At 37.2% G+C, this 22237-nt stretch overlaps 1 long non-coding RNA gene across 3 annotated transcripts in view; it reads left to right on the top strand.

Moving 5' to 3' along the window:
* Positions 1-21259, top strand: part of LOC129471303 (uncharacterized) — a 128279-nt gene extending 107020 nt beyond the window's left edge. For 2 of the 3 annotated variants that reach the window (XR_010118669.1, XR_010118668.1), the window contains exon 6: positions 277-6033. This is a non-coding gene — a long non-coding RNA (uncharacterized lncRNA). Of the gene's footprint in view, positions 1-276; positions 6034-18023 lie in introns of those variants that run through there. The other variant, XR_010118667.1, reaches the window with a different exon arrangement.
* The last annotated feature ends 978 nt before the right edge of the window (positions 21260-22237 follow it).

The raw sequence follows: 22237 nt of genomic DNA, 5'->3' as shown, positions 1-22237 counted from the left end.
GGTCTTAACTATTAATGCATGTTTATTTTAGATTTGCCATTTCAACTCATTTGTTAGTTTCTTTTTTCTCCCAGCCTCCTAGCTACCTTTAAAAAATTGAAAATGGAATCCCCTACCAGCATAAACATTAAGGGCAAATTAACTTCAAGGCTGTGTAGAGACAGGAAGACTCAGATCCATATTTACATGTTTTACCTGGGAATGGGGGTGGGTTTCAGAAGAATGGAAAAGATAATTGTTTCCTCACTGATTATACTTCCTGTGTTTCATTTTCAGTTTTCCAATAATAACATAGAGAAAAGGAAGAATTTGAGAGTTTCTCAGAAGATTAGGCAATTCCTTGAAGAATCTGAGAACATAGAAGCTCCCCTGCCTACTTTCCATTATTGAAATCAGTGATGCATTGATTTCTTTGTGTGGGCTTTTGAAAGATCGTTAGAAACCAACCTGAGGATCATAAGATTCTAGTGGACACAGGAGCAATGAGTGGCAATACAGTGCATTCTAATGCAACCTACTTTAAAAGGTAAACAGATAAAAGAAAATAGAGAAGACTGAAAATGCAGAAAATTCAACCATGCAGCCCCATTCCAAATGAAATATCTCTTCCTCTTTAATTCTTCTGTTCTAGCAGAGAAGGGGAGATGAGCTGTGACTCCATGATAATGCTTAACAAAATTGTGTTAGATTGGTGCAAAAGTAATTGCAGTTTTTGCCGTTTAAAAGTAATTGCAATGTGATCTCCTAGAATTTTTATAGTTTCAGGTCTTAGATTTAAGTCCTTAATCCATCTTGAGCTGATTTTTTGTATAGGGCTGGATGTTGGCTTAGGCAAGGATTTCATGACCAACAACCTGAAAGGAAATGCAATAAAAACAGAGATCAATAGCTGGAACCTAGTTAAACTAAAGAGCTTTTGCATGGCAAAAGGAAGAGTCAGCAGAGTAAACAGATAACCAACAGAGTGGGAGAAAATCTTCATAATCTGTACATCTGACAAAGTACTAATATCCATAATCTACAATGAACTCAAACAAATCAGTAAGAAAAAAATAATTCCATCAAAAAGTGGCTAAGGATATGAATAGGCAGTTCTCAAAAGAAGATATACGAATGGCCAACAAACATAGGAAAAAACGCTCAATGTCACAAATGATCAGGGAAATGCAAATCAAAACCATAATGCGATACCACCTCACTCCTGCAAGAATGGCCATAATTAAAAAAAATAAAAAAACAATAGATGTTAGCGTGGATGCAGTGAACAGGGAACACTTCTACACTGCTGGTGGGAATGTAAACTAGTACAGCCACTATGGAAAACAGCGTGGAGATTCCTTGAAGAATTAAAAGTAGAACTACCATTTGATCCAGCAATCCCACTACTGGGTATCTACCCAGAGGAAAAGAAGTCACTATTCAAAAAAGATACTTGCACATTCGTTTATAGTGGCACAATTCAAAATAGCAAAATCGTGGAGCCAACCCAAATGTCCATCAATCAACAAGTGGATAGCGGGGCGCGGTGGCTCACACTTGTAATCCCAGCACTTTGGGAGGCCGAGGCGGGCGGATCATGAGGTCAGGAGGTCAAGACCACGGTGAAACCCCGTCTCTACCAAAAATACAAAAAATTAGCCGGGCATGGTGGTGGGTGCCTGTAGTCCCAGCTACTTGGAGAGGCTGAGGCAGGAGAATGGCGTGAACCCGGGAGGCGGAGCTTGCAGTGAGCCGAGATAGCGCCACTGCACTCCAGCCTGGGCGACAGAGCGAGACTCCATCTCAAAAAAAAAAAAAAAAAAAACAAGTGGATAAAGAAACTGTGGTATGTATATATAATGGAATACTATGCAGCCATAAAAAGGAATGAATTAACAGCATTTGCAGTGACCTGAATGAGATGGGAGACTTATTCTAAGTAAAGTAACTCAGGAATGGAAAACCAAACATCACATGTTCTCACAGATTTATGGGAACTAAGTTATGAGGACTCAAAGGCGTAAGAATGATACAATGGTCTTTGGGCACTTAGGGGGAAGGGTGAGAGGTGGGTGAGGTATAAAAGACTACAAATATGTTGCAGTGTATACTGCTCAGGTGATGGGTGCATCAATATCTCACAAATCATCCCTAAAGAACTTACTCATGTAACCAAATACCACCTATGCCTCAATAACTTATGGGGAAAAAAGTAATTGCAAAAAATGCAATTACATTTGTATGAACCAAAGGCCTACTTTGGAGAGTCAGAGGAATTCTTAACCATAATTCAAGCAACACATATGGTATGTGCCTTCTCTTTGATGGAACAGTGAATATACAGGCTACTAGCCTGTCCTGAGTGTTTCAGCCAAACCACATTCTTTTAAAAGTCACAGTTTTAAATGACAATATCCCAATGAAAATACAAATTAAAAAATGCATTGGCATATCTATATTCCCTCCCAAAATGATACACATTTGTAATATATAAAGAACTCTTAAAAGTCAATGAGAAAAAAAAAGCAATAGCTCAGTAGAAAAATGGGAAGAAGACTTGGACACTTTGGAAAAGAGAATATATTAAAATAGTCAATAAACAGAAATAAAGGGTGCTCAACTTTATGACTCATCTGAGATATGTAGATTAAAACCACAATGCAATATAATACCACCCCTACCAGAATAACTAAAACGAGTAAGTTGGAAAATACTCAGTGCTGATGAAAACGTGGGGTAATTGGTACTCTTATACATCATGCTAGGAACATCCACTTAGGAAAACAACTTGGCAGTGTCTAATAAAGTACAGTATATGCATTCCCTATAACCCAGAATTTTTACTCTCAGGTGTACGCCCAACAGAAATGCACGTATATGTTCACCAGAAATCATGTTCCAGAATGTTCATGGTATCACTAGTCATGAGACACAAAAACTGGAAATGTTCATCAACAATGAGTAGGATAAATAAGTTGCGTTAATATTCACACAGTTGAAAATTATACAGCAGAAAGAATAAATAATCTAAATCTCCACACAACGGCATGAAGAAATCTCATGAGTGGAATGTTAGATCATAGCCTAAATAAACTTACCTGGAGCAGGTGCCACTGAAGCCATAAACTGGTAGGATGAATTGCTGGAGGCTGACTATGGACTAGCTCGAGAGTAAAACATTTGGGGAGGCCCATTCTGAAGGAGGTGCCTCACACTTTCTTGGATTTTATCTTCAGGAAGCCCACCAGATTTTGATGGTGAAGATCTTAGAAAACATCTCTCATATCTTGGTCAATTGGGGGAAAGTACCATTTTGAAATAATCCTAGAGCATTCTCCATAGCCAAGGTTTACTACTCAAGGGAAACAACTTTACCAGAGCCTTATTTGACCATGGAGAAGGGCAGTTAGCCCCCAGTGTTCCTCTCTAGCTTTCTTGTATTACTTAGTGGAAGGAAAAAAAAGCTAAGAAACACTTCTGAAGTCCAATTCAGGGACTTGAGCCCACTAAAAGACTGTAATATACTTACCTCCTCCACATCTTACCAACACAACACAGCTCCAGAATAATCACAATGGGTTGCAATGGAAAGAGCTGCAAAACACAGACTCTATTTAAGAAGGAATTCTTAGGGAAATCCAATATGGAGAAAACAAAGGCACTGAGGAAACTAAAGTCTCTGGCATCTATAGCTATGGAAAACATGAAGCACAACCCATTTGCTAGACAGATTGACATAAAACCTCATACTAAAGACCTATTTTCCTCAGTTGTCATTACCTGATACATCATGTTTGACTTTTAACAAAAAATCATAAGGCTATACAAAAAGAAAAGGAAAAACACAGTCAGAAGAGACAAAGTAAGCATCTGAACTAGAATTTGATATAAAACAAAGTTTGGAATAATCAAATAGATAATTAAACATAACTATGATTAGTTATATTAAGGACTGCAATAGAAAAAGTATAAGCATACAAGAGCAGATGAATAATATAAACAGAATAATGAAAACTGTAAGAAGGAATCAGAAGAAAATGACAGAAATGAAAAACCCTGCAATAGAAATGAAGAATGCCTTTGATAAGCTCATTACTAAACTGAACATAAACAAGAAAAAAAAATCAATGAATTTAAAGATATATCAAAGGAGACATTGCAAATTGAAATACTAAGAGAAAAAGGACTACAACCTCCATTCCAATATCCAAGAACAATTACAAAAATATAACATATGCGTAATTGAAGTACTACAGGAAGAAGAAAGAAAGGAGCAGAGGAAGTGCAGAGGAAGTACAGTAGTTCCCTCTTATCCATGGTGGATACATTCAAAGACTCCCAGTGGATGCCTGAAAATGCAGATAGTACCAAACCCTACGTATACAGTGTATGTTTTTTCCTATATGTACATATCTTTGATAAGGTTTAACTTATAAATTAGGCATAAGAAGATATTAACAATATAATAAAATAGAAAAATTATAACAATACTCAGAACCAAGCACAACTGAAAACTTGTGAATTGTTTATTTCTAGAATTTTTCACTAAGTACTTTCAGACCACAGTGACTCACGGGTAACTGAAAGTGTGGAAAGCAAAACTATGGATAAGGAGGAACTATTGTATTTGAAGTAATCGTATCCAAGAAGTTCCCAAAATTAATGATAGACACCAAGCCACAAACCCAGGAATCTTAGAGAACACCAACAAGAATAAAAACCAAAAATCTACACCTAAGCATTTCATGGGAGAAAACCCAAGACAAACAATTTTGAAAGAAGCCACAGTGGCAAGGGAGTGAATAAGTGTAGAGGGGCAAGGCTAAGAATTATTTTAAACTTTTTTTGTCAGAAACCATACAACCAAGTAGAGAATGAAGTAAAATATTTAAAGAAATAAAAGAAAAAAATCCCACTAACCTAGTATTCTATATCCATTGAAATTATCATTTAAAATGAAGGAGAGGCTGGGCATGGTGGCTTATGCCTGTAATCCCAACACTTTGCAAAGCCAAGGCACACGGATTCCTTGAGCTCAGGAGTTTAAAACCAGTCTGGGAAACATGGTGAAACCTCATCTCTACAAAAAATACAAAAAATTCTCTAGGTGTGGTGGCACATGCCCATAGTTCCAGCTACTCGGGGTGGTGGGAGGGTCTGTGTTGGGGGACAGTGTGGGGTGGAAGGGAGCTGAAATGAGATAATCACTTGAGACCAGGAAGTCAAGGCTGTACTGGGCCTTGACTGGGCCACTGCACTCCAGCCTGGGTGACAGAATGAGACCCTGTCTCAAAAAAAAAAAAAGGGAAATTATCAGGGATGAAGATGGACATTAAATAATGAGAAAGGGGCAATTATCCAAAAAACATAATAATTCTTAAGTTATGCAGGTAACACAGCATCTAAATACATGAGACAAAAATTTATAAAACTGCAAGAAGAAATAATCAAATTTAATATTATTTAATATCATTTTTGGAGATCTCAATATCCCTATATTAATAACAGCTACTTTCAACAAGCAGAAATCAGGAAAATATTCAACTGAATAGCACTAACAGTGAACAGGATCTAACTGTTCAAGTAACAGCAGAATAATCAAGTAACAGCAGAATACATATTCCTCTCAAGTTTATATGGGACTTTATGCAAAATAGACCACATCCTGGGGCTGAAAAAGATAACCTCACAACTTTAAAAGAATAGAAGGCTTACTGCATGTGTTCTTAGACTATAATGAAATTTAACTAGAAATCAGTACCAGAAAAAAACTCAAAAATCCCCAAATAGTTTGAGATTAAATAACACAGAGGTCAAAGAAGAAGTCTCAAAGGAAATTTAAAAATATTTCGAATGAAAGAAAGTGATATGTACATCAAAATTTATGGGATGCTCAGGAAGAATACCTAGTGGATGCTTGGCTTCATACCTAGGTGATGGGTTGATCTGTGCAGCAAAGCACCATGGCACACGTTTACCTATGTAACAAACCTGCACATCCTGCACCTGTACCCTGGAACTTAAAATAAAAGTTGATTAAAAAAGAAAGAGAAAGGATAATTCTTTTCACCCACAGTTTCCTGTCTCCTAATAGTCCTTCTGTTGTATCTTTAAATAAACGTGTCTCAAACCTTAAGATATTCATAATATCTGGGATTGCAGATGTATTTTGCATTACAAGTCCTATTTTTATTTTTTATTTTTCAATGGAATGCTGTAAAAGCAGTGCTTAGAGGCAAATTTATAGCAGCAAATGCATATAATAGAAAAGAAGAAAAATCTAAAATCACTAATAGAAATGTGCCTTAGGAAAGTAAAGAGAGAAGAGCAATTTAAGCCTCAAGTAAGTAGAAGGAAAGACTTAAAACTTTGAGCAGAAATCAATAAAGTTGGAAAGATGAGGTCAACAGAGAAAGTCAATAAACCCAAAAGGCAATGCTTTAAAAGATCAATAAAATCGATAAATCCATAGCCAGGCTAACCAAGTGAAAAAGGGAGAAGACACAAATTATAAATATTGATTCCATAGACATTAAAAGGATAATAAAAGAATATTACAAACAAATGTATACTGACACATTTGGTAATTTAGATGAAATGAATCAATTCCTTGAAAGACATAAACCATCAAAACTTACGGAAAAGAAATACATTACCTAAATAGATCTATATTTATTTAAAAAATTGATAAATCATTAATAATCTTTCAAAAAAGAAAGCATCTGGCCCAGATTCTTTCACTGGTGAATTCCACCAAGCATTTAAGGAAGAAATAATATCAGTTCTCTATAATCACTTTTAGAAAATAGAAGTAAGAGGTATACCTCCTAACTCATTCGAGGAGGCAGGCGTTATCTTAATATCAAAACTGGGGAAATACACTACAGGAAATGAAAACTACAGCTCAATATATTTTATGAATATAGATGGAAAAATTTTCAATAAAATATTAGCCAGTTGAATCCAAAAATGTATAAAAATAGTTATACATCACAGTAAGTGCAATTTATTTTAGGCATGCCAGACTGATCGGACATTTAAAAATCAAAATCAATGTGATACACTATATTAACTGGCTAAAGAACTATTTTATGACTCTGTCAATTGATGCAGAAAAGGCATTTGACAAAATCCAACATCTCCAACATCTATTTATGAGAAAAAGTCTTAGAAAACTAGGAATAAAAAACAGCCTCAACTTAATCTGGAACAGCTAAAAAATAGGCCTTCACGATATTTTATGGTGACAAATGATATGCTTTTCTTCTATTATTGTGAACAAGACGAGGTTGTTTCTTTTGCCACTCTTATTCACCATCCTACTGGATGTCCTAATTAGTGCAACAAGGCAAGAAAAAATATATATACAGATTAGAAGAAAAAAAGAAAACTACCTTTGTTCACGATGACATAATTATCTATTTAGTAAAACTGAAAGAGTTGACTCCTGGAATTAATATATGATTATAGCAAGGTCGCTGGAGGCGAGGTTAATAGAAGTCAATTGTCTTTCCATGTACCACCAGTGAACAAGCGAAAATTGAAGTTGAAAACAAAATGCAATTTTCATTCCTTCCCCCAGCAGAAATGAAATATAAACAACCACATATGTATACAACATATATCATGTATATGGAAAATTTTAAGTCTGACGAAAGAAAAGAAGATCTAAATAAATGGAGATGTACCACTTTCATGGATAGGTAGATTTAATAATGTTGAGATATAAATTCTTCACAAATTGGTGTATACATTTGATGCAATGCAATTCTAATAAATTCTCAGCAAGTTATTTTGTGGTTATTGACAAATTTACTCTATTTTTTAGCTTCATCTCAAAGGATGATTTTAAAATTTATATGGAAATGCAAGAGACCCAGAATAGTCTACATAATACTGACAAAAGGACTAAGTTGGAAAACTGACACTACTCAATTTCAAGTAGTATTATAAAGCTACAGTAATTAAGACAGTGAGGTATTTGTACAAGAATAGACAAATGGATTAATAGAAAAGAGGAAAGAGCCTCTTTTAGACCCTCAACTGATCCTTTACAGAGCAAAATTAATTCAATTGAGAAAGGACAGTCTTTTCAACAAATAATCATCAAAAATTGTACATACATATGCAAAAATGAATCTAGACATATACCTTATGCTTGTCACAAAAATTAATTTAAAATAGACCTTATTTCTAAATGTAAAACAAAAACTAGAAAACTTCTATAAGATAGCATAGGAGAAAATCTAGGTGACCTTGGGTTTGATCAAATCATCATCCATGAAGAAAAAAATTTTTAAAAATATTGAACTTAATTAAATTTAAAAACTTATGTGAAATATATTGTTAAGTAAATGAGAAGACAAGCCACAGAATGAGAGAAAACATTTTAAAAACATATCCAGTAAAGGAGTTAAATCCAAATGACACCAAGGTATTTAGATAATTCTATGTAATGAGCAAAAGATCTGAACATTCAACTCACCAAATAAGATATACAGATGGCATATAAGCATATGAAAAGATGCTCAACATCTTACGTTATTAGAGAATAGTAAATTAAAACAACAATGAGAAACCACTACACCTATTAGAATGGCCAAAATCCAAATTACTGACAACAACCAATGCTGTTGAGAATGCAATGCAAGAGAAACTCTCGTTCTTCCAGTTTTCAAATGTGACTGTAGAAGGGTGCAGCCACTTTAGAAGACATTTTGTCTGTTTCTTACAAAGCTAAGCATAGCCTTGCATTATAATCTGCAATTGTATTCCTCTGTATGTACCCAATTACACTGAAACATTATGTCTACAAAAAAATCCTGAACACAAATTTTTATAGCAGGTTTATTGTTACTTGGTAGTTACCAAAAATGGAAAACAATCAAGATGTCTTTCAATAGGTGAATGAATAAACTACAAGACACCCATAAAATGGAATATTATTTAGCAGTAAAAAGAAATGAGCTTTCAAATCATGAAAAGACATGGAGGAAACTCAAATGCATACTGTTACATGAAAGCAGCCAGTGTGAAAAGGCTACATGCTATACGATTTCAATTAGATGATATTTTGGAAAGAAGCAAAACTGTAAAGAAAAAGATCAGTTTTTGCCTGGCGTTCAGGGAAAGGGAAGGATAAGTTAAGCACAGGGGACTTGGGGAGCTGTGAAATGATTCTGTGCAATATTGGTGGACATTTTGGCAACATTATGCATTTGCCAAAAGCAATAGAAGTTTTTGACACAGAGTTACCATAATGCAGGCAAATTTTAGAAAATAATTTAGGTCAGGGGATCCCAGAAGCAATGTGGACTTTACAGAAGAAATTCACTGCATTACAAAGTATGAGATAACCTTGTAAGGTGGAGAGAGAAAACAGTCTTAACATAACTATCTTTAAAAATGAATGGAATCTGTCAGACTGTAGGCAAAATGAGCTGCACAGAAGCACTGTACTCTAGCTGATAAAATTATTTCTCATTGACTTCTGGTTAACAGTTCTGATACTGCTATGCATATATATGGGAATTGAACAATTAAGCCTATAAATGGCAAACATTGGGAGTTATATTTCTTACAGTTGGTGTGGAAATTTACTGATCAACTAGAGGAAGAGTCTTGAATAATCCATGTGATAATCATTACAGTTGGAAACGTCAGGGAGAACTAATGTTTAACTTAATATAGATACAGGTGGTTATATATAGAAATATTCAAAGATGTTCATGTAAATACACAAAAGCACAACCATGATACATCTGAAATAAATAACACCCTGGTAACCATGGGCACACTTAGTACTCAAATGCTGGAGTGCAATGGTGTGATCTTGGCTCGCTGCAGCCTCCGCCCCCTAGGTTTAAGCAATTCTCCTGCCTTAGCCACCAGATAGCAGTGATTACAGGCACTTGCCACCACGCCTGGCTAATTTTTGTATTTTTAGTAGAGATGGGGTTTCACCATGTTGGCCAGGCTTATCTCGAACTCCTGACCTTGTAATCCGCCCGCCTTGGCCTCCCAAGGTGCTGGGATTACAGGCATGAGCTACCAGGCCTGGCCTGTTGATTTTTTTGTTTTCTTTTTATTATACTTTAAGTTCTGGGATATATGTGCAGAATGTGCAGGTTTGGAACATAGGTATACATGTGCCACAGTGGTTTGCTGCACCCATCAATCGGTCATCTATATTAGGTATTTCTCCTAATGTTATCCCTCCCCTAGTTCCCTACTCACCAAAGGGCCCAGTGTGTGATGTTCCCCTCCCTGTGTCCATGTGTTCTCTTTCTTCAACTCCCACTTATGAGTGAGAACATGCAGTGTTTGATTTTCTGTTCCTGTGTTAGTTTGCTGAGAATGATGGTTTCCAGCTTCATCCATGTCCCTGCAAAGGACATGAGCTCATCCTTTTTTATAGCTGCATAGTATTCCATGGTGTATATGTGCCACATTTTCTTTATCCAGTCTATCATTGATGGGCATTTGGGTTGATTCCAAGTCTTTGTTGTTGTGAACAGTGCTGCGGTAAACATACATGAGTGTGTGTCTTTGTAGAATGATTTATAATCCTTTGGGTATATACCCAGGGATGGGATTGCTGGATCAGATGGTATTTCTGGTTCTGGATCCTTAAGGAATTGCCACACTGTCTTCCACAATGGCTGACTTGACCTAATTTACACTCCCACCAACAGTGTAAAAGCCTTCCTATTTCTCCACATCCTCTCCAGCATCTGTTGTTTCCTGACTTTTTAATGATCGCCATTTTAACTGGTGTGAGATGGTATCTCACTGTGGTTTTGATTTGCATTTCTCTAATGACCAGTGATGATGAGCTTTTTTTCATATGTTTGTTGGCCACATAAATGTCTTCTTTTAAGAAGTGTCTGTTTATATCCTTTGCCCACTTTTTGATGGGGTTGTTTATTTTTTTTCTTGTAAACTTGTTTAGGTTCTTTGTAGATTCTGGATATTAGCCCTTTGGCAGATGAGTAGTTTGCAAAAATGTTCTCCCATTCTGTAGGTTGTCTGTTCACTCTGATGATAGTTTCTTTTGCTGTACAGAAACTCTTTAGTTTAATTAGATCCCATTTGTCAATTTTGACTTTTGTGGCCATTGCTTTTGGTGTTTTAGACGTGAAGTCTTTGCCCATGCCTATGTCCTAAATGTTATAGCCTAGGTTTTCTTCTGGGGTTTTCATAGTTACAGGTCTTATGTTTAAGTTTTTAATCCATCTTGAGTTAGTTTTTGTATAAGGTCTAAGAAAGGGGTTCAGCATCAGTTTTCTGCATATAGCTAGCCAGTTTTCTGAACACCATTTATTAAATAGGGAATACATGCCCCATTGCTTGTATTTGTTGGGTTTGTCAAAGATCAGATGGTTGTAGATGTGTGGCATTATTTCTGAAGCCTCTGTTCTGTTTCATTGGTCTATATATCTGTTTTGGTACCAGCACCGTGCTGTTTTGGTTACTGTAGTATTGTAGTAGAGTTTGAAGTCAGGTAGCATAATGCCTCCAGCTTTGTACTTTTTGCTTAGGATTGTCTTGACTATGCAGGCTGTTTTTTGGTTCCATATGAAATTTAAAGTAGTTTTTTCTAGCTCTGTGAAGAAAGTCAATGGGAGCTTGATGGGGATAGCATTGAATCTATAATTTACTTTGGGCAGTATGGCCATTTTGATGATATTGATTCTTCCTATCCATGGGCATGAAATGTTTTTCCATTTGTTTGTGTCCTCTCTTATTTCCTTGAGCAGTGGTTTGTAGTTCTCCTTGAAGAGATCCTTCACATCCGTGTAAGTTTTATTCCTAAGTATTTTATTCTCTTTGAAGCAATTGTGAATGGGAGTTCACTCATGATTTGGTTCTCTGTTTGTCTATTATTGGTGTATAAAAATGCTTGCGATTTTTGCACACTGCTTTTGTATCCTGAGAGTTTGCTGAAGTTGCTTATCAACTTAAGGAGATTTTGGGCCAAAACGATGGGGTTTTCTAAATATACAATCATGTCATCTGCAAACAGAGACAATTTGGCTTCCTCTCTTCCTATTTGAAAACCCTTTATTTCTTTCTCCAGCCTGATTACACTGGCTAGAACTTCCAATATATGGTGAATAGGAGTGGTGAGAGAGGGCATCCTTTTCTTGTGCCGGTCTTCAAAGGGAATGCTTCCAGTTCTTGCCCATTCAGTGTGATATTGGCTGTGGGTTTGTTGTAAATAACTCTTATTATTTCGAGATATGTTCCATCAATACCTAGTTTACTGAGAGTTTTTAGCATGAAGGTGTGTTGAATTTCATCAAAGGCCTTTTCTGCATCTATTGAGATAATCATGTGGTTTTTGTCATCAGTTTTGTTTATGTGATGGGTTACATTTATTGATTTGCATATGTTGAACCAGCCTTGCATCCCAGGGAGGAAGCAGACTTGATTGTGGAGGATAAGCTTTTTGATGTGCTGCTGGATTCAGTTTGCCAGTATTTTATTGAGGATTTTTGCATCGATGTTCATCAGGGATATTGGCCTGAAATTTTCCTTTTGTGTTGTGTCTCTTCCAGGTTTTGGTATCAGAATGATGCTGGCCTCATAAAATGAGTTAGGGAGGATTCCCTCTTTTTCCATTGTTTGGAATAGTTTCAGGAGGAATGGTACCAGCTCCTTTTTACCTCTGGTAGAATTTGGCTGTGAATCCATCTGTTCCTGGGCTTTTTTTTTGACTGGTAGGCTATTAATTACTGCCTCAATTTCAGAACTTGTTATTGGTCTATTCAAGGATTTGACTTCTTCCTAGTTTAGTCTTGGGAGGGTGTATGTGTCTAGGAATTTATCCATTTCTGCTAGGTTTTCTAGTTCGTTTACATAGAGGTGTTTATAGTATTCTCTGATGGTGGTTTGTATTTCTGTGGGATCAGTGGTCATCTTCCCTTTATCATTTTTTATTGTGTCTATTTGATTCTTCTCTCTTTTCTTCTGTATTAGTCTGGCTAAGCATCTATCTATTTTGTTAATCTTTTCAAAAAACCAGCTCCTGGATGCATGGATGTTTTTGAAGGGTTTTTCATGTCCCTATCTTCTTCAATTCTGCTCTGATCTTAGTTATTTCTTATCTTCTGCTAGCCTTTGAATTTGTTTGCTCTTGCTTCTCTAGTTCTTTTAATTGTGATGTTAGGGTGTCAATTTTAGATCTTTCCCACTTTCTACTGTGGGCATTTAATGCTATAAATTTCCCTCTAAAAACTGCTTTAGCTGTGTCCCAGAGATTCTGCTACATTGTATCTTTGTTCTGATTGGTTTCAAAGAACTTATTTATTTCTGCCTTAATTTTGTTTTTTACCCAGTAGTCATTCAGGAGAAGGTTGTTCAGTTTCCATGCAGTTGTGCTGTTTTGAGGGAGTTTCTTAATCGTGAGTTCTAATTTGATTGAACTGTGGTTTGAGAGACTGTTATGATTTCTGTTCTTTTGGATTTTCTGAGGAGTGTTTTATTTCTATTTATGTAGTCAATTTTAGAATAAGTACAATGTGGTACTGAGAAGAATATATATTCTGCTGATTCGGGGTGGAGAGTTCTATAGATGTCTATTAGGTCTGCTTGGTCCAGAGCTAAGTTCAAGTCCTGAATATCCTTGTTAATTTTCTGTCTCATTGATCTGTCTAATATTGACAGTGGGGTGTTAAAGTCTCCCACTATTATTGTGTGGGAGTCCAAGTCTCTCTGTAGGTCTCTAAGAACTTGCTTTATGAATCTGGGTGCCCTTGTATTGGATGCATATATATTTAGAATAGTTAGACCTTGTTGTTGCATCGATCCCTTTACCATTATGTAATGCCCTTCTTTGTCTGTTTTGATCTTTGTTGGCTTAATGTCTGTTTTATCCGAGACTAGGATTGCAACCCCTGCTTTTATTTATTTTATTTTTATTTTATTTTGCTTTTTATTTGCTTGGTAAATCTTCCCTCATCCCTTTATTTTGAGCCCATGTTGTGTCTTTGGATGTGAGATGGGTCTCCTGAATACAGCACACTGATGAATCTTGACTCTTTATCCCATTTGCCAGTCTGTGTCTTTTAATTGGGGCATTTAGCCCATTTACATTTAAGGTTAATATTGTTATGTGTGAATTTGATCCAGTCATTATGATCCTAGCTGGTTGTTTTGCCCGTTAATTGGTGCAGTATCTTCATAATGTTGATGGTCTTTACAATTTGGTATGTTTTTGCAGTGGCTGGTACCAGTTTTTCCTTTCCATATTTAGTGTGATGATCTTACCATTTGGTATGTTTTTGCACTGGCTAGTACTGGTTTTTCCTTTCCATATCTTGTGCTTCTTTCAATAGCTCTTGTAAGCCAGGCCTGCTGGTGACAAAATGTCTCAGCATTTGCTTCTCTGTAAAGGATTTTATTTTTCCTTCACTTATGAAGCTTAGTTTTTTGCTGGATATGAAATTCTGGGTTGAAAATTCTTTTCTTTAAGAATGTTGAATATTGGCCCTCCTCTGTTCTGGCTTGTAGGGTTTCTACAGAGAGATCCACTGTTAGTCTGATGGGCTTCCCTTTGTCGGTAACCTGACCTTTCTGCCTGGCTTCGGTTAACATTTTTTCCTTCATTTCAACCTTGGTGAATCTGACGATTATGTGTCTCGGGGTTGCTCTTCTTGAGGAGTGTCTTTGTGGTGTTCTCTGTATTTCCTGAATTTGAATGTGGCCTGTCTTGCTATGTTGGGGAATTTCTCCAGGATAATATACTGAAGAGTGTTTTCCAACTTGGTTCCATTCTCCCCGTCACTTTCAGGTACACCAATCCAATGTAGGTTTGGTCTTTTCACATAGTCCCATATTTCTTGGAGGCTTTGTCGAGAGAGGAGGAACTTAGAGAGGCAGTCTGGCTATAGCGTCTTTGCTGAGCTGTTTTGGGCTATGCCCAGTTCAAAATTTTTGGCAGCTCTGTTACTCAAGCCCCAGTAATGGTGGATGCCCCACCCCCCTCCACCATGCTTAAGCATCCCAGGGCGACTTCAGACTGTTGTGCCTGCAGTGAGAATTTCGAGCCCATGAATCTTATCTTGCTAGGCTCCATGGGGGTGGGATCTACTGAGCTAGACCACTTGGCTCCCTGGCTTCATCACCCTTTCCAGGAGAGTGAACAGTTCTGTCTCACTGGCATTCCTGGCACCACTGGGGTATGAAAAAAAAACTCCTGCAGCTAGCTTTTGTGTCTGCCCAAACCGTTGCCCAGTTTTGTGCTTGAAACCCAGGGCCCTGGTGGCATAGGCACCTGAGGGAATCTCCTGGTCTGTGAGTTGCGAAGATCGTGGGAAAAGCATAGTATCTGGGCCGGAGTGCACAGTTCCTCAAGGCACATTCCTTCATGGCTTCCCTTGGCTAGGGGAGGGTGTTCCCTGACCCCTTGCACTTCCCGGGTGAAGTGACACCCCACCCTGCTTTGGCTCACCCTCCACGGGCTGCACCCACTGTCTAACCAGTCCCTATGAGATGAGCCAGGTACCTCAGTTGGAAATGCAGAAATCACCCGTCTTCTGCATTGATCTCACTGGGAGCTGCAGACCAGAGCTGTTCCTATTTGGCCTTTTTTTTTTTTTCTTGAGACAGGGTTTTACTCTTGTCACCCAGGCTGGAGTGCAATGGTGCAATCTTGGCTCACTGCAACCTCTGCCTCCCAGGTTCAAGTGATTCTACTGCCTAAGCCTCCCAAGTAGCTGGCATTATAGGCACCCACCAAGATACCCAGGTAATTTTTGTATTTTTAGTAGAGATGGAGTTTCACCGTGTTGGCTAGGCTGGTCTTGAACTCCTGACCTTGGCCTCCCAAAGTGTTGGAATTACAGGCATGAACCACTGCACCTGGCCAAATGTTGATTTTTTAATACTATTTTATAATAAAAGGAACAAGGACCCCTTGGAGAAACAGCTGATTCTAAGCCAGGAGTAGAAAATATACAAGATAATCCTGGAGCATCTTGTAGGGCCAGAAAGTAAACAAGTGCATTAAAAATAAGTCACATTGGTAACAATATGTCAAAGGAACAAAGGAGTCTACTGAAAGAGCTCCCAAAGGCCAAAGCTGGAACAAGTAGAGCAAGAAAGTAAGCTAGCTTTGAATTATCACCCGAAATATAAAGTAAATATCCATAAGTCTCTACTGATATAAAGAACAATTGAATAATTTAATAACTGGGAGAGGGAGGGAGAATAAATAAGTTCTACATAAAAGAATTTCTTATAAATTTTGTAGCTATGACATTCTAAACAAATTCTCATTCTTAAGAATTCATAGTGACTTCCTTCCAAAAATTACAGTATGGAAAAGTGGTAAAAAATGAGTAACTGTACAGTGGAGGAATCTGACAGTACGTCAGCCAGGTTATTGAGGTCAACATCAACCGCCATAAATCATGTGGACAGTATGTACACTTGGTATGATGTAATGGAAATAGCACTTCACTTCTGTGGTCTTTCTCCCCAGGCTCATTTTCTCAGTATAATCATGAAAAAAAAAAAACCCCAGAAAAGTCCAATAGAGGAATATTCTACGAAATACCTGACTATACTCTTTAAAAGAGTTAAGGTCATTAAAATGAAGTCGGAGACAATGTCCTCACCAAGAGGAGTCTAAAGACACAGGCCAACTAAATTTAGTATGGTATACTGGATTAATTCCTGGAACTGAAAAAAGGATATTAGGTAACAACTCGGGAAATCTGAGTAAGGAACGAAATCATTTAATAACAATGTATCAGTATTGCTTTATTAATTATGACAAATTTACCATACTAGTGAAAGATGAATAATCAGAGTAACTGTGTGCAAAGACTGGGTAGAGAGGATATTATTAAAACTTCAGTACCAGCTGCTCAATTTTCTTATAAATCTAAAATTGCTTTTAAAAATAAAATTTGTTAATACAAAATGTAATGTATCATCATTGAGAAAATTTGATAGATAAAAGTATTAATTTATAGTATAGCTCAGAAGTATAATTTACGTTTTGGTTGTTATTTTATGAAATCATTAATTTCAGGGCTTCTTTACAGATGAACTGCCCCGGTTAGCACATCCACAGTGCGATTTTATTTACAAAATTTTTTTGCAATTATATAATTCTACAGTGTTATAACTGTGGGGCCAATTGAGACATTCCAGAATGGAAATGATTGACATAGAATTTTTCAATAGAATCCAGCTATGGATTTTTTGTGTATATGACATTTAGAGGACCCAATTTATTCAAAGTTTATACATCTCTCCATCCTTGTAGGTTATCATAATCAGTGACAATTACATGTACACTGAATCTGTTATAAAATAAATTATTATTTTTTAAAGTAGTGATATAAACTTAAATCCTGACCTGTTAATGCATTAAAAGTGAATTATGTGAATTGCTTAATTTATGTATATTTTTCTTATCTTTAAAGTAGGTGATTAAGAATACTTCCTCACTTCTGCTTTTCTTTTAGTATAAATTAAGACAATCAGTGTAGAACTTTTAGCACCAAGCTTAGCATATTTTAATATTAGCTGTTGATATTATTATTGTCTTGCAGTGCCTACAACATGTAAGGATTAAAAACAGCATAATAAATTAATAATAATTCACATTTGCACAGAACCTTAGGGCTTTTAAAATACTTGATGCATGTGAAAGCACTTAAAAACCCTCTAATGTTTTTTGCAAATGTAAGAAATTAATATTGTCTTGGGCTTTTTTGAAGCTCTCTCAAACCTCATGGTAGTTCTGTGAGGTCTTCAGGGAAAATAGTTGACTTGATTTTATAGATGAGGAAACTGAGATTCAAAGGATATACTAGGTCCATCACTTCCACTGATGATGCCATCTTGGAAAAATTATTTAACCTCTCTGAGCATCAGTTTCTTTATTTATATAACAGTGTATACTGTCGTTTACTTCTAGGCTGGTCATTGAGTAAGCTAATGTACATTATGCGGTTAGCTTTATGCCTGATATTCTAAAAATGCTATAACTGTTTTTGTTGTGTGTCTTATTGTCTGTTTTTCTATAGATTCATTTAACGTCTCAGGAGCAGTCATTGAGTTGGTGGATAATCAAGACAAGAATCACCGTTTAATTTTTATCATTCAAGACTGCGTTTTGGCAGAGACTTATGGCTTCCAGATTGCAGGTTTTGTTTATTTGCTTGAACATTTACTAAATAGTTTTAATAACCAAACTCTGGACCAGGTAAAGTGGCCTATGGAAAGATAAATGCAACCTAAATTTGCCCCCTCAAGGAGATGATACAATGTATAAATAACTTAAAGACAATGTAGGGAGAAGATGTAAAAAGTTTGCCGGAGCAGACTTTAAAACTTTAAGATCACTTTAAACTTGTAACGTAAAAGAAAACAGGCAAGAGAAGGTGACATTTGAATGGGACCTTGAACAAGGAGTAGTAATTAGCATGGTGTATATTCACGTGCTGGGAATCTACATATTGGGTGGCAGACTGCGTTTCGCTCTTTCAATCATTATCAGTGGAATCATTCATAACAAAAGTAAATCAGCTAGAGAATCTGTTCTGCTAATACATGTGCTTCTGTAACACAAATTAGTTTCCATGCAGTTGTAAATAGGGAATGATATCAGTTAAACATAAAGTGATGCTGGAGTCATACTTGCTTTTTCTTAAATAGGCAAGTGAAGATGGAATGAATGGAGTAGAATAACAACCTTTAGTGGGGGAAAAAAGCCTTTAGTAAGTTCTTCTGATGGATATGCAAGAGACTTTTAAACTCCACTTTTTTTTTTATCATGCCCTCACCCACTAGTTATTAGGAACAATATCACAGGACGGTATATACCTTCTACAGTATTGGGAGTAATATCATCATCTCTTCCTTTAGATATTAGGAACTCCATTTTTAAGAAAATTAAAAATAAACAACTCTATCCAACTTCCTCCCCAAAGAGGTGCACCCCAACCTTGCAGACTGGCTCAGAACTTCTATTCTATTTGCATTGTCTCAGAGCCTGCAAGAAAACATTTACATTTTATTGTTTCTTGTTCCTTTCTAATTGCTCGAAGGCAGTTCAAGGGACTGCCTTAGTATCAGTTGTTATTATTTTGAATTGGTTATGAAGTTGAATAAGTTTGGAGTATCCTTAACCATACTTTTTCCGTAAGTACTGTTATTTTTAAATGTGCTATTTTGCAGAAGACAAAGTATTTTTCAGAACACATGTATCATGTTACACCTTAGGCTTTGACAAAAGGGGATCCTGGGCCCCTGGCTTTAGAAAACCCACCTCTGGCCCTGCTCAGGGTAAGCAGTTCATGGGGGTAGGAGGACAGGTCTACAGGGAGCTCATGCATCCTTCTTCTGGAATATGCTTTTGGTGCCTAGGCTTGAAATTCCCTGATTTCACTTGTGGAGTCTGTGTGGATTCTTTCTGATTCTCTCCTTCCAAGGGCAGATCATTGCTGCCAGAATGGAAATCCCTGGATCTGAAGAATATTAAATGGGCAGTTATTTGAAGTGAAATGGAGATGTTTGTATGTGAAAGAAAGGTGGGCAGGCCAGGGGTTGAAGGAGGGAAGACGACTCTCCCCGTGCTATCATTTTCTGTTTCAGGGCTCCACAGACTTTGGGAATTCAGGATTCAAACCTGACGTCCCAGGTTTTTATGAGGATATACTTGTCCGTGTAAAAAGAAAGAATAAATTTATTTCATAGTTAATGTGCGATATGAGATTTAAATATCTATTTGAAATCTTACTCTGGACTCTGCCAATGTTACAGGCAGGCCTGATTAGCGATAAAAGTACTCAGGCTAAATGAATTTTAGGATTTTTTTTTTCTTTTTCTGTAAAAAATGCCATTGAGATTTTGATAGGAATTGCATTAAATCTGTAGGTTGCTTCGGGTAGTATGGCCATTTTAACAACATTATGCCTTCCAATCCATGAACAGAGGCTGTTTTCCGTTTATTTGTGTCTACTTTAATTTATCTCACCAATGGTAATTTTCAGGGTACAAGTCCTCTTTAGTTAAGTTTATTCCTAAGAATTTTATCTTTCTAATGATATTATAAATGAAATTATTTTCTTAATTTCCTTTTGGGATAGTTTATTGTTTGTGTATAGAAATGCAAGATTTTTGTATGTTAATTTTGTATTGTGCAAATTTATTGTTTATTAGTTCTATTTTTTTTTTTGGTGGAGACTTTCTATATATAAGATCATGCCATCTGCAAAGAGAGATCATTTACCTCTTTTTTCTGATCCTTTTTCTTTCTTTCTTTTTTTTCCCCCTGCCTAATTGCTCTGGCTTGGCAAACAAATGGCCAACAGCCATATGAAAAGATTTGCAACTTTACTAATCATCAGTGAAATGCAAATCAAAGCCTTAATGTGATGTTAGGAAGTGTCAAAAACAAACAAACAGTAAAACCCAGACCCAAAAGATCACAGGTGTTGGTAAAGATGTAGAGGAATTCGAACCTGTTCACACTGTTGGTGGGAATATAAAACTGTGAAGCTGTTATGAAAAACATTATGAAGGTTTCTTAAAAAATTAAAAATAGAACTGCCATATGATCCCACAGTCTCACTTCTGGATATATGTCCAAAGGAAATGAAATCAGTATGTCAAAGAGGTATGTGCATTCCCATGCCTATTGCAGCATTATTCATAATAGTCAAGGCATGGAAACAACCTAAATGTCCATCAAAGGTAAATGGAAAAAGAAAATATAGTATATATGAAACTGCCCAATGGGTTCACTTTGCCTGTTGCCTAGACAGAGTCAATTTATCAAGGCAGGGGAATTGCAATAGAGAAAAAGTAATTCACAAAGAGCCAGCTGTGTGGGAGACCGGAGTTTTATTATTGCACAAATCAGTTTCCAGCATTAGGGGATCACAGTTTTTAAGGACAACTTGGTGGGTGGGGGAAGCCAGTGAACCATCAGTGCTGATTAGTTGATTGATCTGGTCAGAGATGAAATCGCAGGGAGTTGAAGCTGTCTTCTTGCACTGAGTCTGTTCTTGAGTGGGGGCCACAAGATCAGATGTGCCAGTTTATCAATCTGGGTGGTGCCGGCTGATCCATCAAGTGCAGAGTCTGTAAAATATCTTAAGCACTGGTCTTAGGTTTTACACTAGTGATTTTATCCCCAGGAACAATTTGGGGAGGGTCAGAATCTTGTAGCCTCCAGCTGCATGACTCCTAAACTATACTTTCTAATCCTGTGGCTAATTTGTTAGTCCTACTAAGGCAGTCTAGTACCCAGGCAAGAAGGAAGTTTGTTGTGGGAAAGGGCCACTATCGCCTTTTTTTTTTTTGGGGGGATGGAGTCTTACTCTTGTCGCCCAGGCTGGAGTGCAATGGCATGATCTTGGCTTACTGCAACCTCTTCCTCCCGGGCTCAAGTGATTCTCCTGCCTCAGCATCCCGAGTAGCTGGGATTACAGGCACACACCACCACACCCAGCTAATTTTTGTATTTTTAGTAGAGACGGGGTTTCACCATGTTGGCCAGGCTGGTCTTGAACTCCCGACCTCAGGTGATCCACCTGCCTTGGCCTCCCAAAGTGCTAGGATTACAGGTGTGAGCCACTGCGCCCAGCATCACCTTTGTTTTAAACTATAAACTAAGTTTCTCCCAAAGTTAGTTCAGCCTACACCCAGGAATGAATAAGGACAGCTTAGAGATTAGAAGCAAGATGGAGGTGTTTTGTTTTGTTTTGTTTTGTTTTGTTTTTGAGACGGAATATCGCTCTGACACCCTGGCTGGAGTGCAGTGGCACGATCTCCGCTCACAGCAAGCACCGCCTCCTGGGTTCACGCCATTCTCCTGCCTCAGCCTCCCAAGTAGCTGGGACTACAGGCACCCTCCACCACGCCTGGCTAATTTTTTGTATTTTTAGTACAGATGGGGTTTCACTGTGTTAGCCAGGATGGTCTCGACCTTCTGACCTTGTGATCCACCTTCTTCAGCCTCCCAAAGTGCAGGGATTGCAGGCATGAGCCACTGCACCCGGCCCAAGATGGAATTTGTTAAGTCAGATCTTTCACTGTATCAGTCATAATTTTGCAATGGCAGTTAACACATTACGCTAAATGAGATAAGCCAGTCACAGAGGGAAAAATATGGCTTGATTCTACTTATATGAGGTTTCTAAAATAGTCAAATGCATAGCAGCAGGGAGTAGAATAGTGGTTGCCAGGTGTTGGGGGAAGGAGAAAATGGGGAGATGCTATTCAGCAGGTATAA

The sequence above is a fragment of the Symphalangus syndactylus genome, chromosome 21 (genome assembly GCF_028878055.3).
Source record: "Symphalangus syndactylus isolate Jambi chromosome 21, NHGRI_mSymSyn1-v2.1_pri, whole genome shotgun sequence".
NCBI classification, from domain to species: Eukaryota; Metazoa; Chordata; class Mammalia; order Primates; family Hylobatidae; genus Symphalangus; species Symphalangus syndactylus.
The sequence above is the reverse complement of the archived record's forward strand: the minus strand, read 5'-3'. Positions and strand labels throughout refer to the sequence as shown.